The sequence below is a fragment of the Hyla sarda genome, chromosome 2, assembly GCF_029499605.1.
Source record: "Hyla sarda isolate aHylSar1 chromosome 2, aHylSar1.hap1, whole genome shotgun sequence".
In the NCBI taxonomy this organism is placed as follows: domain Eukaryota; kingdom Metazoa; phylum Chordata; class Amphibia; order Anura; family Hylidae; genus Hyla; species Hyla sarda.
Window position 1 is genome coordinate 299184505 of NC_079190.1, and position 22745 is coordinate 299207249.

General features: G+C 46.9%; 1 long non-coding RNA gene across 1 annotated transcript in view; it reads right to left on the bottom strand.

Moving 5' to 3' along the window:
• Positions 1 to 3036: 3036 nt before the first annotated feature.
• Positions 3037 to 22745, bottom strand: part of LOC130356286 (uncharacterized) — a 37438-nt gene continuing 17729 nt past the window's right edge. The window contains exons 2-4 of the long non-coding RNA XR_008888832.1: positions 7444 to 7543; positions 6475 to 6657; positions 3037 to 3157 (exon numbers count right to left, since the gene is read on the bottom strand). This is a non-coding gene — a long non-coding RNA (uncharacterized LOC130356286). The remainder of the gene's footprint in view (positions 3158 to 6474; positions 6658 to 7443; positions 7544 to 22745) is intronic.

Genomic DNA, 22745 nt, shown 5'->3' on the forward strand with positions numbered 1-22745 from the left:
ACAGGCCAAAGGGCATGACCAGATACTCAAAGTGTCCATCTCTGGTGTTAAATGCCGTTTTCCATTCATCCCCCTCTCTGATGCGGATGAGATTATAAGCACCTCTTAAGTCCAGTTTGGTAAAGATGTGGGCACCTTGGAGGCGATCAAAGAGTTCAGAGATGAGAGGTAGGGGGTAGCGGTTCTTAACCGTGATTTTATTAAGACCGCGGTAGTCAATGCAAGGGCGTAGAGAGCCATCTTTTTTGGACACAAAGAAAAATCCGGCTCCGGCAGGAGAGGAGGATTTACGGATAAAGCCCTTTTTTAAATTTTCCTGGACGTATTCAGACATGGCAAGAGTCTCTGGGGCGGACAGAGGATAAATTCTGCCCCGGGGTGGAGTAGTGCCCGGGAGGAGGTCGATAGGACAATCATAAGGCCTGTGAGGAGGTAGAGTCTCAGCTTGTTTTTTGCAAAAAACATCCGCAAAGTCCATATAGGCCTTAGGGAGACCGGTTACGGGAGGAACCACAGAGTCACGGCAAGGGTTACTGGGAACCGGTTTTAGGCAGTCCTTGGAACAAGAGGGCCCCCAACTCTTGATCTCCCCAGTGGACCAATCCAGGGTTGGGGAGTGAAGTTGAAGCCAGGGAAGTCCAAGGAGAATTTCAGAAGTGCAATTGGGAAGGACCAAAAGTTCAATCCTCTCGTGATGAGGTCCGATGTGCATTAGAAGGGGCTCCGTGCGGAAACGTATGGTACAGTCCAATCTTTCATTGTTTACACAATTGATGTAGAGGGGTCTGGCGAGACTGGTCACCGGGATGTTGAACCTGTTGACGAGAGAGGCCAAAATAAAATTTCCTGCAGATCCGGAGTCCAAGAAGGCAACAGCAGAGAAGGAGAAGGCAGATGCAGACATCCGCACAGGCACAGTAAGACGTGGAGAAGCAGAGTAGACATCAAGGACTGTCTCACCTTTGTGCGGAGTCAGCGTACGTCTTTCCAGGCGGGGAGGACGGATAGGACAATCCTTCAGGAAGTGTTCGGTACTAGCACAGTACAGGCAGAGATTCTCCATGCGGCGTCGTGTCCTCTCTTGAGGTGTCAGGCGAGACCGGTCGACCTGCATAGCCTCCACGGCGGGAGGCACAGGAACAGATTGCAGGGGACCAGAGGAGAGAGGAGCCGGGGAGAAGAAACGCCTCGTGCGAACAGAGTCCATATCCTGGCGGAGCTCCTGACGCCTTTCGGAAAAACGCATGTCAATGCGAGTGGCTAGGTGAATGAGTTCATGTAGATTAGCAGGGATTTCTCGTGCGGCCAGAACATCTTTAATGTTGCTGGATAGGCCTTTTTTAAAGGTCGCGCAGAGGGCCTCATTATTCCAGGATAATTCTGAAGCAAGAGTACGGAATTGTACGGCATACTCGCCAACGGAAGAATTACCCTGGACCAGGTTCAACAGGGCAGTCTCAGCAGAAGAGGCTCGGGCAGGTTCCTCAAAGACACTTCGAATTTCCGAGAAGAAGGAGTGTACAGAGGCAGTGACGGGGTCATTGCGGTCCCAGAGCGGTGTGGCCCAAGACAGGGCTTTTCCAGACAGAAGGCTGACTACGAAAGCCACCTTAGACCTTTCAGTGGGAAACTGGTCCGACATCATCTCCAGGTGCAGGGAACATTGGGAAAGAAAGCCACGGCAAAACTTAGAGTCCCCATCAAATTTATCCGGCAAGGATAGTCGTAGACCAGAAGCGGCCACTCGCTGCGGAGGAGATGCAGGAGCTGGCGGAGGAGATGATTGCTGAAGCTGTGGTAGTAACTGCTGAAGCATAACGGTCAGTTGAGACAGCTGTTGGCCTTGTTGCGCTATCTGTTGCGACTGCTGGGCGACCACCGTGGTGAGGTCAGCGACAACTGGCAGAGGAACTTCAGCGGGATCCATGGCCGGATCTACTGTCACGATGCCGGCTGGCAGGTAGTGGATCCTCTGTGCCAGAGAGGGATTGGCGTGGACCGTGCTAGTGGATCGGTTCTAAGTCACTACTGGTTTTCACCAGAGCCCGCCGCAAAGCGGGATGGTCTTGCTGCGGCGGTAGTGACCAGGTCGTATCCACTAGCAACGGCTCAACCTCTCTGGCTGCTGAAGATAGGCGCGGTACAAGGGAGTAGACAGAAGCAAGGTCGGACGTAGCAGAAGGTCGGGGCAGGCAGCAAGGATCGTAGTCAGGGGCAACGGCAGGAGGTCTGGAACACAGGCTAGGAACATACAAGGAAACGCTTTCACTGGCACGATGGCAACAAGATCCGGCAAGGAAGTGCAGGGGAAGTGAGGTGATATAGGGAAGTGCACAGGTGATAACACTAATTGGAACCACTGCGCCAATCAGCGGCGCAGTGGCCCTTTAAATCGCAAAGACCCGGCGCGCGCGCGCCCTAGGGAGCGGGGCCGCGCGCGCCGGGACAGGACTGACGGAGAGCGAGTCAGGTACGGGAGCCGGGGTGCGCATCGCGAGCGGGCGCTACCCGCATCGCGAATCGCATCCCGGCTGGAGGCGGTATCGCAGCGCCCCGGGTCAGTGGATCTGACCGGAGCGCTGCAGTGAGGAGAGTGTAGCGAGCGCTCCGGGGAGGAGCGGGGACCCGGAGCGCTTGGCGTAACAGCTCGTCTGAATTGACGAGCGATGCGCTGCGATCGCCGACATGGGGGGTCATCATGACCCCCCTGGGCGATATGCCGCGATGCCTGCTGAACGATTTCAGCAGGCATCGGGCACCGGCTCCCCTCCGGCTAGCGGCGGGGGGCCGGGAATGGACAGGACGTACTCCTACGTCCTCGGTCCTTAAGGACTCGGAAACGGGAGTGTAGGAGTACGTCCATTGTCCTTAAGGGGTTAATAAGGCATTCAACCAATAAAAAGAACAAACATTTTTTTTTTTAATTAACAATTTTTTTATAAATAATAAAAAATCTAAAAACTGAATGAAAAATAATAACAAAATAATAAATATAATAAAATAAAACAACAATAAACTATATGAATCACATAAGTTCCTAAGTTGTCACCATCACTTTATTAACTACAACACTGTACATTAAATATTAGCTGAATTCATAGTAAAATTATCCAAAGCGGTCGCATGGGCATCTTCCATTTTCACATAACTTCAAATTCTGGAAAAGAAAAAAGAAAAATGTATTACCTTTATATAATGTACATTATTAATAATATCAAATCTGATAAATTGTATCAAATCTCATGTATCCGGCGAGGAGTCAAAGCTACAGGAGGAAAGGAGGAATGATTATCTAGCTCACAATATAATAAGATTTGTGAATCTTCGGCAATATATATATATATATATATATATATATATATATATATATATATACATATATATATATATATATATATATGTGGTGTTTTAGGATATTTAACTAACAAAAAATATTTTAGTTGTTCATCAATAATTCTATTTCTTGTAGTCGTTGGTATCCATAACCACGATCCCACCACCCTTGACTCCGGGTTTTATGGTGAGACCCTGGTTATGGACCAACTCTTCTAAAGCCAGTTTTTCATCCTGCTTCAAATTTGGATAACCTCTAACTCATGGATTTTTTCTATATCCTGTCTGACCAAGGACATATATGTTTCTAAAGGATTAGATATAACAATTTGATTAAACATACTATTGTTCCTCAAATCAAAGTCCTTCAACCGTAACATATATTGTGTATTGAAGAAAGTTCATAAAAAGCAGCACATCCAGAATAGTGGAATGGGTGCAAGCCTATTGAACCTCGGTGCTCCGGTTCTTACTAAATATGCAATGGATAAAGGCAGCACACCACGATGATATAATCCAAAAAACTGTGAATTTATTCCATGATGTAGAAAACAACGTTTCGGCGATCTCTCACCGCCATTTTCAAGTGCATACAAGTGATACAGAGGGGTTTAAATACACACTTCCCCAATTAATGACATCATCACACATTAGCATAATCAGTGACATCACAATCAAAAACAAAATATAAACAAAGTATAAAAACTGTGATATACAGTCATATATAGTATAGTAGCTATACATAATATTCCTAGTGCTCTAAACATGCATTTGGCACGTTATTATGTGTCGATCTACCAACACACTTCTATGGATCGACATAAGAAAGTGTAACATAAGTGTCAACAGTGACAGTGTACAGGTGTATAGGCTTAAAAACATTAATTGTCATGGTGCCAACCACGCCACTGACCTCGTGTGTGCCGCCATTGTCCGCAACCTCGGAGTCCCGGCTAACATCGCCGGATGTGGACTTCCGGGTAAGGAGAATGTTAACCAATAACAGTGTGGCGTCATGGTTGCTAGGCTCCAACAGGAGGAGTCTAGCTAAAGTGTATCGTAGTATAGAGCCAATCAATGGCACTCTATTGCGCATGTACGTTAGTTATTTAAAGCTGTGGGCGCCATTTTGGAAAAGGTCAATATAGAAGTGCCAATACTGGCAAACTAATACATGGCCGGTTCAATTGTTCTAACTTATAAAGTGAACATAGGAACACTAGGTAACTCCCGATAAACCCCTACATACATACAATTATCACTTGCAATAGTACAGTCACGGGGCCGGAACACAGCAGTCTCCCCATTAATTTGTGTACCTGGCTGTGTATCAAAGGATACAATTAAGTACCCCCTGTACCACAGTACTCCTGATCCACTGGGAGTGAGTCCCTCCCCCTCTAGCCCTCCTATAAGACATCAATGGAACATTTTGTAGCTCAGGTATATTAGGGTAACCCCCGCTTATGAGATGCCAGTCACCATTCTACAAAAAAGAGAATTGAGATGGATCTTTGAATTAAACTCACTCAAACCAAATGGTTTAAATGTCGAATTTGTGGTTCCCCCAAAAATGGTTTGATGAGAGATTGCTGCACCCTGGGGCATAGCCACTTGATGCGGACGGTGTCCAGGTTGCTATAAATATGTACAAGTGATAACGTATACGAATATTGATTTTTAATTCTTTCTTTTTTTCCCTTTTTTTAGATTTTCAAGACTTTTGTCATGGTGCCACAAGATCACTGAATAGCCAAATATTGCGCCTGGGTCCGCAATTTTCTATATATGTACATTTTTATAAATAATTCTTTTTCTTGTAATATACAATTGTTTATTCCTTTTTTTGATTGGAGATGTTTGTGTCAGTATAGTGTGGTGCCATGGTTTTATAAAAATCCTATCTTCATTCTAACATCATTCACATTAGAGGTACTCCCTTACATAACTCTACAGATACCCCAATGAGTGATATGTGGATGATAGGGAGCCTGGGGACACTGTCTCCCATATAACAATAGTGTCCTGGTAAGAGGCTCTATGGACCATAGGGGGAGGGACTCACTCCCAGTGGATCAGGAGTACTGTGGTACAGGGGGTACTTAATTGTATCCTTTGATACACAGCCAGGTACACAAATTAATGGGGAGACTGCTGTGTTCCGGCCCCGTGACTGTACTATTGCAAGTGATAATTGTATGTATGTAGGGGTTTACCGGGAGTTACCTAGTGTTCCTATGTTCACTTTATAAGTTAGAACAATTGAACCGGCCATGTATTAGTTTGCCAGTATTGGCACATCTATATTGACCTTTTCCAAAATGGCGCCCACAGCTTTAAATAACTAACGTACATGCGCAATAGAGTGCCATTGATTGGCTCTATACTACGATACACTTTAGCTAGACTCCTCCTGTTGGAGCCTAGCAACCATGACGCCACACTGTTATTGGTTAACATTCTCCTTACCCGGAAGTCCACATCCGGCGATGTTAGCCGGGACTCCGAGGTTGCGGACAATGGCGGCACACACGAGGTCAGTGGCGTGGTTGGCACCATGACAATTAATGTTTTTAAGCCTATACACCTGTACACTGTCACTGTTGACACTTATGTTACACTTTCTTATGTCGATCCATAGAAGTGTGTTGGTAGATCGACACATAATAACGTGCCAAATGCATGTTTAGAGCACTAGGAATATTATGTATAGCTACTATACTATATATGACTGTATATCACAGTTTTTATACTTTGTTTATATTTTGTTTTTGATTGTGATGTCACTGATTATGCTAATGTGTGATGATGTCATTAATTGGGGAAGTGTGTATTTAAACCCCTCTGTATCACTTGTATGCACTTGAAAATGGCGGTGAGAGATCGCCGAAACGTTGTTTTCTACATCATGGAATAAATTCACAGTTTTTTGGATTATATCATCGTGGTGTGCTGCCTTTATCCATTGCATATATTGTGTATTGGCTATAGACCCAGATTGAGGTTCACTTTTCTGAGTACCGTACTAAACCACACTTTTAGTTTTAAATTCCTGAAAAAATATTGAAGATCACATTCTAACTTAAACCAGTCAGTGTTAACATTAGGGCAAAATGATAATCCCTTAGAAAGTAGGTGTACCTGAGTATCTGTCAATGCACATGAAGATATGGTGATCACAGTGTCCACTACTTCTTTCTGTGTTGAAAGCGGGGATTGTTGTTCTTCCCCTTCTTCCTTGACCTATGGCGTTTTCTCCCACCTCTCCTAGTGGGTTTTCCGGGGAGGGGCTGAAGGTAGAGTCCTCCCCTAAAAAATCATAAGCTGAAAAAGAATGTACATCAGAGTCTTTAGTCATCATCTTCTTCTTGCCTTGTTTAGGGGTTACATTTTGCTGACCAGACACGTAAGCATGATTTTGGTTCCATGTATACACACAACCTAGGCACAGGGTATATCTGTCTGATATAGCTTCAAAGTTCCTCTCAAACTCCATATTCTCTCTCCAGGTCTCAATCTAGAGGGCATGCCTCTGGGAATACGCTTATGTTTATAATATTCCCCTAATGTGGTCAAATACGAATCAAGCATAATGCATCTTCTGATTTCATATTCAAAATTACACTTCACATCTGTCACAAGTGTAGCTAGAAATGTGATCTCCTCTCACTCCACTAAGTATCCCCTTAACCTTGCCTTCAGCATAAGAAGATGTGTGAGCCAAATTCAATTCCAATTGAGACTCCATGATGTAAAATATAATCACAGTGTCCAAGCAAAAAAATCTAAATAGTATATACAAAAGCAATGGAGCAATACTTAGCCTAGTCCACATCAGGTGCAAGCGCCCTAGACTCGATGACAGTCCATGAAATGCAGAAAAGTAGAAAAGCGCAGCACTCCTCCAATGGTGTATGAAAAAAGGTGAATTTAGCAGCAATGATTCTGTCCTACCATAGGACCATTTTCAAGCTCAGTGATACAATTCAAGGTATATATACCCATACATAAGTGATTAACAAATAAATCTCAAGTGGTACAATTGTACATCAATAATCATAAAATCCATATATAAATCACATCTAGAAAATAGTGCCATACATCACTTACTTCCCCCGTGATCATGGAGCTCCGGGACGCTAACTTCGCGTCTCCAATCACTGTTTCATATCCGGATGGTGACAGCAGGACCTTACATGTGAACTGAATCCTGAAACCAAAATTACATAAACTACAAAGTAAAATACAAAAATATATAAATGAGCATAATGAAAATGAAAATAATAAGATTGAACAAATCAACAGAAAAAAAAAGAAAAGAAAAAAATATGGTGGATACACCAGCTTAATACACTGCGTCCAGAAGGCCTTAATGTTGACTTTAATATTGTTTAAATATATTGTGAGCTAGATAATAATTCATACTGTAGCTTTGACTCCTCACTGGATACATGAGATTTGATACAATTTGATATTATTAATAATGTACATTATATAAAGGTAATTGTTTTTTCTTTTCCAGTATTTGAAGTCATGTGAAAATGGAAGATGCCCATGCGACTGCTCTGGATAATTTTACTATGAATTCAGCTAATATTTAATGTACAGTGTTGTAGTTAATGAAGTGATGGTGACAACTTAGGGACTTATGTGATTCATATAGTTTATTGTTGTTTTATTTTATCATATTTATTATTTTGTTATTATTTTTTATTCAGTTTTTAAATTTTGTATTAGTTATTTTTCTTTTTTTTTCTTTTTTTTTTTGTTCTTTTTATTGGTTGAAGGCCTTATTTAATTCCTGTATAAAATGGATGGGTAGCGCTGCTCAGTAGCAGGCACACTCCTAATTTGGCTGTAGTGGTGAGGTAATTTGAGATAGGAGTTCTTTATTGAATTCCATCACATCTGACTTTCCGTTGGTGGACTTGTTCTGACAACCAGCTATTAGGGTCAGACAGGACCACCCTGCAAACCGAGTTATCCTATAATCAATGGCCATAAGCAGTATTCAATCATTTTTTCATATTTATTTATTTTTATTATAATTTTTTTGTTTCATTTTTTTATTATTATTATTATTTTTTTAATTCTATTTTTATTTATATTTTATTTCTTTATTTTGGTTTGTTCAATCTTATTATTTTTGTTCCCATTATTCTCATTTATATATTTTGGTATTTTACTTTGTAGTTTATGTAATTTAGTTTTTTAGTATTAAAGGGGTACTCCGCCCCTAGACAAGGATAGGGTATAAGATATCATTTCCTCGGGGTTCCGCTGCTGGAGATTCCCGGGATCTTGGCTGCGGCACCCCGCTATCATTACTGCACAGAGCAGACTCGCTTCGTGCGTAAAGACCAGCGATACAGGGGCCGGAGCATCGTGATGTCACGGCTCCGCCCCTCGTGATGTCATGGCCCACCCCCTTAATGCAAGCCTATGGGAGCCTATGGCCATCACGCCCCCTCCCATAGACTTGTATTGAGGGGCGGGCCGTTATGTCACAGGGGGCGGAGCCATGACATAACGATGCTCCGGCCCCTGTATTGCCCCTCATTACGCACGGTGCGGGTCTGCTCTGTGTAGTAATGATAGCGGGGTGCCACAGCCGAGATCCTGGGGGTCCCCAGCAGCGGGTGATCTGGTGATCTGACATCTTATCCCCCTTATCCCCTACTAAACAACCTCGACCTAAATGGACATAAAGGGGTTCTCTGCCTCAAAACATCTTATCCATCTTATCTGATTGTGGGGGCTCCGGCCACTAGGACCCCCGCGATCTCCGGACTGACACCACAGGGTTCTGAACACAGAAGCTTAGCAAGGGAGTGAGAACTGTGGTCACCAGTCATCCGGCACGGAGCGGAGTTTGCTACATGTACCGGATGACTGGGGTGCCATGGTGGAGATTGCTGGGGTCCCAGTGGCCGGACCCCCTTGATCCGACATCTTTTATCCCCTATCCTTTGGATGTATAGGGGCAGAGTACCCCTTTAAGGAGTCAAATGAACTGAAGCTGTAACCTCTGGGAACCTACCCCATAACATTATTTAATCTTTTTTCACAGTTGCTCCGCCATCCATAATATCTTTATATAATCGTATAACAATAGAACGAGAAAGAAGTCGGCGACTCACCGGAGCTGGTTTTCAAGCAGTTTCTTCTTTATTAGTACTCACATACATGGGGAGAGAAAGACGTACAGGGGGTACAGCTGTCTGGCAATGCGACCGTTTCACATGTTTCACATGTGAAACGGTCCCGTTGCCAGACAGCTGTACCCCCTATACGTCTTTCTCTCCCCATGTATGTGAGTACTAATAAAGAAGAAACTGCTTGAAAACCAGCTCCGGTGAGTCGCCGACTTCTCTCTCGTTCTACTGTTATAAGACTACTGCTTAATGTTCAGTCAGAGCACCACCAAGGTTTCACAGAAGCAGACCAACCAGTTAACCTTTTTCCACTAGTCCCACATTTACAGACTGAGTAGTGCCGATCTCACTTGTCTATTTTACCTGTCTTTATATAATCGTTTGATTGATTCCCATCCAATTAGCCCAACATCAATTTGATTTCTCATCTTTTGCCAAATACTGAATTTTTTACAACCCTAACTGCTTTAAATGATTCATTAATGAGATAATTGCACTATTGGTATCGAAAACACTCATCCACTCAAAGCACAAACAGAGGCCATCACTACGCCCTTACAGAGTTTTGGAGAGATATACAAATGTACATACATGTGCAATCTTTTAATAATCTTTACAATCCTTATCATTTTATACAATTGCTGTATTTTATCGGCTGATAGAGCTTGGCAAGCAAGCACTATTACAGAACAAAAAACAAAAAGAAGAGTCTATTCTCTGATCCATGGAATTACATGTGACCAGAATATGGCTGCAAGCTTGTTTTATTTTAATCTCTCTCTCTCTCTCTCTCTCTCTTTCTCTTGGACATAATGTCACATCAAACTCCAAAAATGGGCTGGACAAAATTATTGGCACCCTTAACTTAATATTTGGTTGCACACCCTTTGGAAAAAATAACTGAAATCAGTCGCTTCCTATAACCATCAATAAGCTTCTTACACCTATCAGACGGAATGTTGGAACACTCTTCCTTTGCAAACTGCTCCAGGTCTCTCTTATTGAAAGAGGCGCCTTTTCCCAACAGCGATTTTAAGATCTCTCCACAGGTGTTCAATGGGATTTAGATCTGGACTCATTGCTGGCCACTTCAGAACTCTCCAGTGCTTTGTTGCCATCCATTTCTGATTACTTTTTGACATATGTTCGGGGTCATTGTCCTGCTGGAAGACCCAAGATCTCGGACGCAAACCCAGCTTTCTGACACTGTGTTGTACAGTGCGACCCAAAATCCATTGGAAATCCTCAGATTTCATGATGCCTTGCACACATTCAAGGACCCAGTGCCAGAGGCAGCAAAACAACCCCAAACCATCATTGAACCTCCACCATATTTCACTGTAGGTACTGTGTTCTTTTCTGTGTAGGCCTCATTCCATTTTCGATAAACTGTAGAATGATGTGCTTTACCAAAAAGATCTATCGTGGTCTCATCTGTCCACAAGAAGGATTTTGGCTTACTCAAGTTCATTTTGGCAAAATGTAGTCTTGCTTTTTTATGTCTTTGTGTAAGCAGTGGGTTCTTCCTGGGTCTCGTGCCATAGCATATAATTTCATTTAAATGTCAACGGATAGTTTGCTCTGATACTGATGCTCCCTTAGCCTGCAGGACAGCTTGAATATCTTTGGAACTTGTTTGGAGCTGCTTATCAACCATCCGGACTATTCTGCGTTGACACCTTTCATCAATTTTTCTCTTTCATCCACGCCCAGGGAAATTAGCTACAGTGCCATGGGTTGCAAACTTCTTGATAATGTTGCACACTGTGCAAATCTTGATCTCTGGATATGGATTTGTAATCTTGAGATTGTTGATATTTTTCCACAATTTTGGTTCTCAAGTCCTCAGACAGTTCTCTTCTCCTCTTTCTGTTGTCCATGCTTAGTGTGGCACACACAGACACACGATGCAAAGACTAAGTGAACTTCTCTCCTTTTAATCTGCTTTCAGGTGTGATTTTTATATTGCACACACCTGTGTCACGATGCCGGCTGGCAGGTGGTGGATCCTCTGTGCCAGAGAGGGATTGGCGTGGACCGTGCTAGAGGATCGGTTCTAAGTCACTACTGGTTTTCACCAGAGCCCGCCGCAAAGCGGGATGGTCTTGCTGCGGCGGTAGTGACCAGGTCGTATCCCCTAGCAACGGCTCAACCTCTCTGGCTGCTGAAGAAAGGCGCGGTACAAGGGAGTAGACAGAAGCAAGGTCGGACGTAGCAGAAGGTCGGGGCAGGCAGCAAGGATCGTAGTCAGGGGCAACGGCAGAAGGTCTGGAATCACAGGCAAGGAACACACAAGGAACGCTTTCACTGGCACTAGGGCAACAAGATCCGGCGAGGGAGTGAAGGGGAAGTGAGGTGATATAGGGAAGTGCACAGGTGTAAACACTAATTGGAACCACTGCACCAATCAGCGGTGCAGTGGCCCTTTAAATCGCAAAGACCCGGCGCGCGCGCGCCCTAGGGAGCGGGGCCGCGCGCGCCGGGACAGAACTGACGGGGAGCGAGTCAGGTACGGGAGCCGGGGTGCGCATCGCGAGCGGGCGCTACCCGCATCGCGAATCGCATCCCGGCCGGAGGTGGTAACGCAGCGCCCCGGGTCCGTGGAACCGACCGGGGCGCTGCAGTGAGGGAAGTGTAGCGAGCGCTCCGGGGAGGAGCGGGGACCCGGAGCGCTCGGCGTAACAGTACCCCCCCCCTTGGGTCTCCCCCTCTTCTTGGGGCCTGAGAACCTGAGGATCAGACTTTTGTCCAGGATATTGTCCTCAGGTTCCCAGGACCTCTCTTCTGGACCACAACCCTCCCAATCCACTAAAAAAAAAGTTTTTCCTCTGACCTTTTTTGAGGCTAAGATCTCTTTGACAGAGAAGATGTCCGAGGAGCCGGAAACAGGAGTGGGAGGAACAGATTTAGGAGAAAAACGGTTGAGGATGAGAGGTTTAAGAAGAGAGACGTGAAAGGCATTAGGGATACGAAGAGAAGGAGGAAGAAGAAGTTTGTAAGAGACAGGATTAATTTGACACAAAACTTTAAAAGGACCAAGATAGCGTGGTCCCAACTTATAGCTCGGGACACGGAAACGGACATATTTAGCGGAGAGCCATACCTTGTCTCCAGGGGAAAAAATGGGAGGAGCTCTTCTTTTCTTATCTGCGAATCTCTTCATGCGAGAAGAAGCCTGTAAGAGAGAATTTTGGGTCTCTTTCCATATGGTGGAAAGATCACGAGAAATTTCATCCACAGCGGGCAGACCAGAGGGCAAGGGGGTAGGGAGGGGGGGAAGAGGGTGACGGCCGTACACCACGAAAAACGGAGATTTGGAGGAAGATTCAGAGATTCTGAAATTATACGAGAATTCGGCCCAAGGTAGAAGATCTGCCCAGTCATCCTGGCGGGAGGAAACAAAATGTCGTAAATAGTCACCCAAGATCTGGTTAATTCTCTCTACTTGTCCATTGGATTGAGGATGGTATGCAGAAGAAAAATTTAATTTAATCTTGAGTTGTTTACAGAGAGCCCTCCAGAATTTAGACACAAATTGGACGCCTCTATCCGAGACGATCTGTGTAGGCAACCCGTGAAGACGAAAAATGTGTACAAAAAATTGTTTAGCCAACTGAGGCGCTGAAGGAAGACCAGGAAGAGGGATGAAATGTGCCATTTTGGAGAATCGATCAACGACCACCCAAATAACAGTGTTGCCATGGGATGGGGGTAAGTCAGTAATAAAATCCATACCAATCAGAGACCAAGGTTGTTCGGGGACAGGTAGAGGATGAAGAAAACCAGCGGGCTTCTGGCGAGGAGTCTTATCCCGGGCACAGATAGTGCAGGCTCGCACAAAGTCCACCACATCAGTCTCTAGAGTCGGCCACCAATAGAAGCGAGAGATGAGTTGCACAGATTTCTTAATGCCCGCATGACCTGCGAGATGGGAGGAGTGACCCCATTTGAGGATCCCAAGGCGTTGGCGTGGAGAAACAAAGGTCTTTCCTGGAGGGGTTTGCCTGATGGAGGCTGGAGAAGTGGAAATCAGGCAGTCAGGAGGAATGATGTGTTGAGGAGAGAGTTCAATTTCAGAGGCATCTGAGGAACGAGAGAGAGCATCGGCCCTAATGTTCTTATCAGCAGGCCGAAAGTGAATTTCAAAATTAAATCGGGCAAAGAACAGAGACCACCTGGCCTGACGAGGATTCAGCCGTTGGGCAGACTGGAGGTAGGAGAGGTTCTTGTGATCGGTGTAAATAATAACTGGAAATCTTGATCCCTCCAGCAGATGCCTCCATTCCTCAAGTGCTAATTTAATGGCTAGAAGCTCTCGATCCCCGATGGAGTAGTTCCTCTCCGCCGGAGAGAAGGTCCTGGAAAAAAAACCACAAGTAACAGCATGCCCGGAAGAGTTTTTTTGTAGAAGGACCGCTCCAGCTCCCACTGAGGAGGCATCAACCTCCAATAGGAAGGGTTTAGATGGGTCAGGTCTGGAGAGCACGGGAGCCGAAGAAAAGGCAGACTTGAGTCGTTTAAAGGCGTCTTCCGCTTGAGGAGGCCAAGACTTGGGATCGGCATTTTTTTTTGTTAAAGCCACAATAGGAGCCACAATGGTAGAAAAATGTGGAATAAATTGCCTGTAATAATTGGCGAACCCCAAAAAACGTTGGATGGCACGGAGTCCGGAGGGGCGTGGCCAATCTAAGACGGCAGAGAGTTTATCTGGGTCCATTTGTAGTCCCTGGCCAGAGACCAAGTATCCTAGAAAAGGAAGAGATTGGCATTCAAACAGACATTTCTCTATTTTGGCATAGAGTTGATTATCACGAAGTCTCTGAAGAACCATACGGACATGCTGGCGGTGTTCTTCAAGATTGGCAGAAAAAATCAGGATATCGTCCAGATATACAACAACACAGGAGTATAGGAGATCACGAAAAATTTCATTAACAAAGTCTTGGAAGACGGCAGGGGCGTTGCATAGACCAAAGGGCATGACCAGATACTCAAAGTGTCCATCTCTGGTGTTAAATGCCGTTTTCCATTCATCCCCCTCTCTGATGCGGATGAGATTATAAGCACCTCTTAAGTCCAGTTTGGTAAAAATATGGGCACCTTGGAGACGATCAAAGAGTTCAGAGATGAGGGGTAGGGGGTAGCGGTTCTTAACCGTGATTTTATTAAGACCGCGGTAGTCAATGCAAGGACGTAGAGAGCCATCTTTTTTGGACACAAAGAAAAATCCGGCTCCGGCAGGAGAGGAGGATTTACGGATAAAGCCCTTTTTTAAATTTTCTTGGACGTATTCAGACATGGCAAGAGTCTCTGGGACGGACAGAGGATAGATTCTGCCCCGGGGTGGAGTAGTGCCCGGGAGGAGGTCAATGGGACAATCATAAGGCCTGTGAGGAGGTAGAGTCTCAGCTTGTTTTTTGCAAAAAACGTCCGCAAAGTCCATATAGGCCTTAGGGAGACCGGTTACATGAGGAAGCACAGGGACACGGCAAGGTTTACTGGGAACCGGTTTTAAGCAGTCCTTGGAACAAGAGGGCCCCCAACTCTTGATCTCCCCAGTGGACCAATCCAGGATTGGGGAATGGAGTTGAAGCCAGGGAAGTCCAAGAAGGATTTCAGAAGTGCAATTGGGGAGGACCAACAGTTCAATCCTCTCATGATGAGATCCGATGCACATTAGAAGGGGCTCCGTGCGGAAACGTATAGTACAGTCCAATCTTTCATTGTTTACACAATTAATGTAGAGGGGTCTGGCGAGACTGGTCACCGGGATGTTGAACCTGTTGACGAGAGAGGCCAAGATAAAATTTCCTGCAGATCCAGAGTCCAAGAAGGCCACAGCAGAGAAGGAGAAGGCAGAGGCAGACATCCGCACAGGCACAGTAAGACGTGGAGAAGCAGAGTAGACATCAAGGACTGTCTCACCTTTGTGCGGAGTCAGCGGACGTCTTTCCAGGCGGGGAGGACGGATAGGACAATCCCTCAGGAAGTGTTCGGTACTAGCACAGTACAGGCAGAGATTCTCCATGCGGCGTCGTGTCCTCTCTTGGGGTGTCAGGCGAGACCGGTCGACCTGCATAGCCTCCACGGCGGGAGGCACAGGAACAGGTTGCAGGGGACCAGAGGAGAGAGGAGCCGGGGAGAAGAAACGCCTCGTGCGAACAGAGTCCATATCCTGGCGGAGCTCCTGACGCCGTTCGGAAAAACGCATGTCAATGCGAGTGGCAAGATGGATGAGTTCATGTAGGTTAGCAGGGATTTCTCGTGCGGCCAGAACATCTTTAATGTTGCTGGATAGGCCTTTTTTAAAGGTCGCGCAGAGTGCCTCATTATTCCAGGATAATTCTGAAGCAAGGGTACGGAACTGTACGGCATACTCGCCAACGGAAGAATTACCCTGGACCAGGTTCAACAGGGCAGTCTCAGCAGAAGAGGCTCGGGCAGGTTCCTCAAAGACACTTCGAATTTCCGAGAAGAAGGAGTGTACAGAGGCAGTGACGGGGTCATTGCGGTCCCAGAGCGGTGTGGCCCAAGCCAGGGCTTTTCCAGACAGCAGGCTGACTACGAAAGCCACTTTAGACCTTTCGGTGGGGAACTGGTCCGACATCATCTCCAAGTGTAATGAACATTGGGAAAGAAAGCCACGGCAAAACTTAGAGTCCCCATCAAATTTATCCGGCAAGGATAGTCGTATTCCAGAAGCGGCCACTCGCTGCGGAGGAGGTACAGGAGCTGGCGGAGGAGATGATTGCTGGAGCTGTGGTAGTAACTGTTGTAGCATAACAGTCAGTTGAGACAGCTGTTGGCCTTGTTGCGCAATCTGTTGTGACTGCTGGGCGACCACCGTGGTGAGGTCAGCGACAACTGGCAGAGGAACTTCAGCGGGATCCATGGCCGGATCTACTGTCACGATGCCGGCTGGCAGGTGGTGGATCCTCTGTGCCAGAGAGGGATTGGCGTGGACCGTGCTAGAGGATCGGTTCTAAGTCACTACTGGTTTTCACCAGAGCCCGCCGCAAAGCGGGATGGTCTTGCTGCGGCGGTAGTGACCAGGTCGTATCCCCTAGCAACGGCTCAACCTCTCTGGCTGCTGAAGAAAGGCGCGGTACAAGGGAGTAGACAGAAGCAAGGTCGGACGTAGCAGAAGGTCGGGGCAGGCAGCAAGGATCGTAGTCAGGGGCAACGGCAGAAGGTCTGGAATCACAGGCAAGGAACACACAAGGAACGCTTTCACTGGCACTAGGGCAACAAGATCCGGCGAGGGAGTGAAGGGGAAGTGAGGTGATATAGGGAAGTGCACAGGTGTAAACACTAATTGGAACCACTGCACCAATCAGCGGTGCAGTGGCCCTTTAAATCGCAAAGACCCGGCGCGCGCGCGCCCTAGGGAGCGGGGCCGCGCGCGCCGGGACAGAACTGACGGGGAGCGAGTCAGGTACGGGAGCCGGGGTGCGCATCGCGAGCGGGCGCTACCCGCATCGCGAATCGCATCCCGGCCGGAGGTGGTAACGCAGCGCCCCGGGTCCGTGGAACCGACCGGGGCGCTGCAGTGAGGGAAGTGTAGCGAGCGCTCCGGGGAGGAGCGGGGACCCGGAGCGCTCGGCGTAACAACCTGTTACTTGCCCCAGGTGAGTTTAATGGTGCACTACATGCTTGAAACAATCTTATTTTTCCACAATTTTGAAAGGGTGCCAATAATTTTGTTCAGTCCATTTTTGGAGTTTGATGTGACATTATGTCCAGTTTGCTTTTTTCCTCCCTTTTTGGTTTAGTTCCAATACACACAAAGGGAATAAACATGTGTATAGCAAAACATGTGTTACTGCAATCCTTTTCTGTGGGAAATACTTCATTTTCTAGAAAAATTTCAGGGGTGCCAACATTTACGGCCATGACTGTAATTTGTTTTTTTAGCAGTACAGATGGGATAAAAAAAATAATAATAATACTAATAATTATAATAATAATAATCTCAAAACCCTGACTTCCCCCACACTTGATGGTGGGTATGAGATTTATTAAGACCCTCTAAACCCTTCTGATCATTTGCACACTGTGGATTTTGTCAAACTCTTAAAAATAAATGTTTTATTGTTTTATTTTCACTTTCCTATTATGTAAATTTAAGCAGCTTATGCATTTGCTTTTTTGACATATACACTAAATATAAATATTTAGCCTGTCGGTCATCAGACTATATATATAAATTCCAACAGCCGCTTTATTTTCAATTTATTGACCTCCAGGTGGAGCTGTTTAACCACTAATTTAGAAACTCAGTCTGAACAGGAGACATAACTACTATAATTTTTGTGAGGATAATTAGTCTATGAAGCAAAGTGAACCAGCACTCCAGGAAACATTTATAACAGAACTTCCCATTGATCCAATGATATGATTGAAAAGGTCAGGGAATCAACCACACATGATAAAATAATGCTGTGTTATGCTGACATGTTTTCAGCCTATTTAGGCTCTTAATCATAGCACGTCACACAATAAAAAATAACATTTATATAAATATGGGTGGGAGTGAGACAACTTCAGATGTGTGAGGAGTGAATCAGCATCACATTTTCCAAAGCAAATAACAAACAAAAAAAAAAAAGAAAATATAATTATAACAAAAATTATAACATAATTATAAATGTGTGTACCCCTGAAATTATTCTAGAAAAGGAAGTATTTCTCACAGAAAAGGATTGCAGTAACAAATGTTATACATGCTATAGACATGCTTATTCCCTTTGTGTGTATTGGAACTAAACCAAAAATGGGAGGAAAAATAGCAAATTGGACATAATGTCACACCAAACTCCAAAAATGGGCTGGACAAAATTATTGGCACCCTTTCAAAATTGTGGAAAAATAAGATAGTTTCAAGCATGTGATGCTCCATTATACTCACCTGGGGCAAGAAACAGGTGTGGGCAATATAAAAATCACACCTGAAAGCAGATAAAAAGGATAGAAGTTTACTTAGTCTTCGCATTGTGTGTCTGTGTGTGCCAAACTAAGGCTGGGTTCACACTACGTTTTCCCCCATACGGGAGCGCATACGGCAGGGGGGAGCTAAAAGCTCGCGCTCCCGTATGTGACCGTATGCGCTCCCGTATGCCATTCATTTCAATGAGCCGACCGGAGTGAAACGTTCGGTCCGGTCGGCTAATTTTTGCGCCGTATGCGCTTTTACAACCGGACCTAAAACTGTGGTCAACCACGGTTTTAGGTCCGGTTGTAAAAGCGCATACGGCGCAAAAATGAGCCGACCGGACCGAACGTTTCACTCCGGTCGGCTCATTGAAAGGAATGACATACGGGAGCGCATACGGTGACATACGGGAGCGCGAGCTTTTAGCTCCCCCCTGCCGTATGCGCTCCCGTATGGGGGAAAACGTAGTGTGAACCCAGCCTAAGCATGGACAACAGAAAGAGGAGAAGAGAACTGTCTGAGGACTAGAGAACAAAAACTGTGGAAAAATATCAACAATCTCAAGGTTACAAGTCCATATCCAGAGATCAAGATTTGCCTTTGTTCATAGTGCGCAACATTATAAAGAAGTTTGCAACTCATGGCACTGTAGCTAATCTCCCTGGGCATGGACAGAAGAGAAAAATTGATGAAAGGTGTCACAGAAGGATAGTCCTGATGGTGGATAAGCAGCCCCAAACAAGTTCCAAAGATATTCAAGCTGTCCTGCAGGCATTTCAATGTCGACAGATAGTTCGCTCTGACACTGAGGCTCACTGTGTCAGACCGAACTATCCGTCGACATTGAAATGAAATGAAATGCTATGGCAGGAGACCCAGGAGGACCCCACTGCTGACACAGACATAAAAAAGCAAGACAACATTTTGCAGAAATTAACTTGAGTAAGCCAAAATCCTTCTGGGAAAATGTCTTGTGGACAGATGAGACCAAGATAGAGCTTTTTAGTAAAGCACATCATTCTCCTGTTTACTGAAAACAGAATGAGGCCTACAAAGAAAAGAACACGGTGCTACAGTGAAATATGGTGGGGGTTCAATGATGTTTTGGGGTTGTTTTGCTGCCTCTGGCACTAGGTGCCTTGAATTTGTGCAAAGCATCATGAAATCTGAGGATTACCAACGGATTTTGGGTCGCACTGTACAGCCCAGTGTCAAAAAGTTGGGTTTGCGTCCTTCCAGCTGTCACGATGCCGGCTGGCAGGAGGTGGATCCTCTGTGCCAGAGAGGGATAGCGAGGACCGTGCTAGTGGACCGGTTCTAAGACACTACAGGTTTTCACCAGAGCCCGCCGCAAAGCGGGATGGTCTTGCTGCGGCGGTAGTGACCAGGTCGTATCCACTAGCAACGGCTCACCTCTCTGGCTGCTGAAGATACTGAAGATAGGCGAGGTACAAGGGAGTAGGCAGAAGCAAGGTCGGACGTAGCAGAAGGTCGAGGCAGGCAGCAAGGATCGTAGTCAGGGGCAACGGCAGGAGGTCAGGAACACGGGCTAGGAACAGACAAGGGAACGCTTTCACTAGGCACTAAGGCAACAAGATCCGGCAAGGGAGTGCAGGGGAAGTGAGGTAATATAGGGAAGTACACAGGTGATCACACTAATTGGTAATTGGGAAGATTGGGCCAGGCACCAACATTGGTGCACTGGCCCTTTAAATTGCAGAGACCCGGCGCGCGCGCGCCCTAGGGAGCGGGGCCGCGCGCGCCGGGACAGGACCGACGGAGAGCGAGTCAGGTACGGGGACCGGGGTGCGCATCGCGAGCGGGCGCAACCCGCATCGCGAATCGCATCCCGGCTGGAGGCGGTACCGCAGCGCACCCGGTCAGTGGATCTGACCGGGGCGCTGCAGCAACGAGGATGAGGCGAGCGCTCCGGGGAGGAACGGGGACCCGGAGCGCTCGGCGTAACAGTACCCCCCCCCTTGGGTCTCCCCCTCTTCTTGGGGCCAAAGAACCAGAAGAAAAAAAAGTCAATTTTTCCGTGATGAGGTCCGATGCACATTAGGAGGGGTTCTGTGCGGAAACGCATGAGACAGTCCAATCTTTTATTGTTAATACAATAGATGTAGAGGGGTCTGGCGAGACTGGTCACAGGGACGTAGAACCTGTTGATAAGAGAGGCCAAAAAAAATTTTCCTGCAGATCCGGAATCCAAGGAGACCATAGTAGAGAAGGAGAAGGTAGAGGCAGATATCCGCACAGGCACAGTAAGGCGTGGAGAAGCAGAGTTGACATCAAGAACTGTGTCACCTTTGTGCGGAGTCAGCGTACGTCTTTCCAGGCGGGGAGGACGGATAGGACAATCCTTCAGGAAGTGTTCGGTACCGGCATAGTACAGGCAAAGATTCTCCATGCGGCGTCGTGTCCTCTCTAGAGGTGTCAAGCGAGACCGGTCAACTTGCATAGCCTCCGCGGCGGGAAGCACAGGAACGGATTGCAGAGGACCAGAGGAGAGAGGAGCCGGGGAGAAAAAACGCTTCGTGCGAACAAAGTCCATATCCAGGCGGAGCTCCAGACGCCATCCGGAAGAACGCATGTCAATGCGAGTGGCAAGATGAATGAGTTCATGTAGGTCAGCAGGAGTCTCTCGTGCGGCCAGAACATCTTTAATGTTGCTGGATAGGCCTTTTTTAAAGGTCGCGCAGAGAACCTCACTATTCCAGGACAACTCGTAAGCAAGAGCACGGAACTGAATGGCGTACTCGCCAACGGAAGAAACACCCTGTTCCAGGTTCAGCAGGGCAATCTCGGCAGAAGAAGCTCGGGCAGGCTCCTCGAAGACACCACGGACCTCAGCGAAGAAGGACTGGACTGTGGCTGTGGCAGAATCATTGCGGTCCCCATCAAACTTGTCCGGCAGGGACAAGCAGGGGTTAGGAAGGACCGGTTGCTGCGGAGGAGTTGCAGGAGCCGGCGGAGGAGATGGTAGTTGCAGCTGGAGCTGTTGCTGTATCTGCGGCTGCAGCTGCTGTATCTGTGACTGAATACGCAGTGCCTCGGAGGTCAAGTATGCCAGCTGTTGATCTCGTTGCGCTATCTGTTGCGACTGCTGGGCGATCTGACGAGCTTGCTGGGCGACCAGCGTAGGGAGGTCAGCGACAACTGGCAGAGGAACTTCAGCGGGATCCATGGCCGGATCTACTGTCACGATGCCGGCTGGCAGGAGGTGGATCCTCTGTGCCAGAGAGGGATAGCGAGGACCGTGCTAGTGGACCGGTTCTAAGACACTACAGGTTTTCACCAGAGCCCGCCGCAAATCGGGATGGTCTTGCTGCGGCGGTAGTGACCAGGTCGTATCCACTAGCAACGGCTCACCTCTCTGGCTGCTGAAGATACTGAAGATAGGCGAGGTACAAGGGAGTAGGCAGAAGCAAGGTCGGACGTAGCAGAAGGTCGAGGCAGGCAGCAAGGATCGTAGTCAGGGGCAACGGCAGGAGGTCAGGAACACGGGCTAGGAACAGACAAGGGAACGCTTTCACTAGGCACTAAGGCAACAAGATCCGGCAAGGGAGTGCAGGGGAAGTGAGGTAATATAGGGAAGTACACAGGTGATCACACTAATTGGTAATTGGGAAGATTGGGCCAGGCACCAACATTGGTGCACTGGCCCTTTAAATTGCAGAGACCCGGCGCGCGCGCGCCCTAGGGAGCGGGGCCGCGCGCGCCGGGACAGGACCGACGGAGAGCGAGTCAGGTACGGGGACCGGGGTGCGCATCGCAAGCGGGCGCAACCCGCATCGCGAATCGCATCCCGGCTGGAGGCGGTACCGCAGCGCACCCGGTCAGTGGATCTGACCGGGGCGCTGCAGCAACGAGGATGAGGCGAGCGCTCCGGGGAGGAACGGGGACCCGGAGCGCTCGGCGTAACACCAGCAGGACAATGACCCCAAATATATGTCAAAAAGCACTCAGAAATGGATGGCAAAAAAGCGCTGGAGAGTTCTGAAGTGGCCAGCAATGAGTCCAGATCTAAATACCATTGAACACCTGTGGAGAGATCTTAAAATTGCTGTTGGGAAAAAGCCCTTCCAATAAAAAAGACCTGGAGCAGTTTGCAAAGGAAGAGTGGTCCAACATTTCGGCTGAGAGGTGCAAGAAGCTTATTGATGGTTATTGGAAGACTGATTTCAGTTATTTTTTTCTAAAGGGTGTGCAACCAAATATTAGTTAAGGGTGCCAATAATTTTGTCCAGCCCATTTTTGGAGTTTGGTGTGACATTATGTCCAATTAGCTTTTTTTTCCCTCCCTTGTTTGGTTTAGTTCCAAT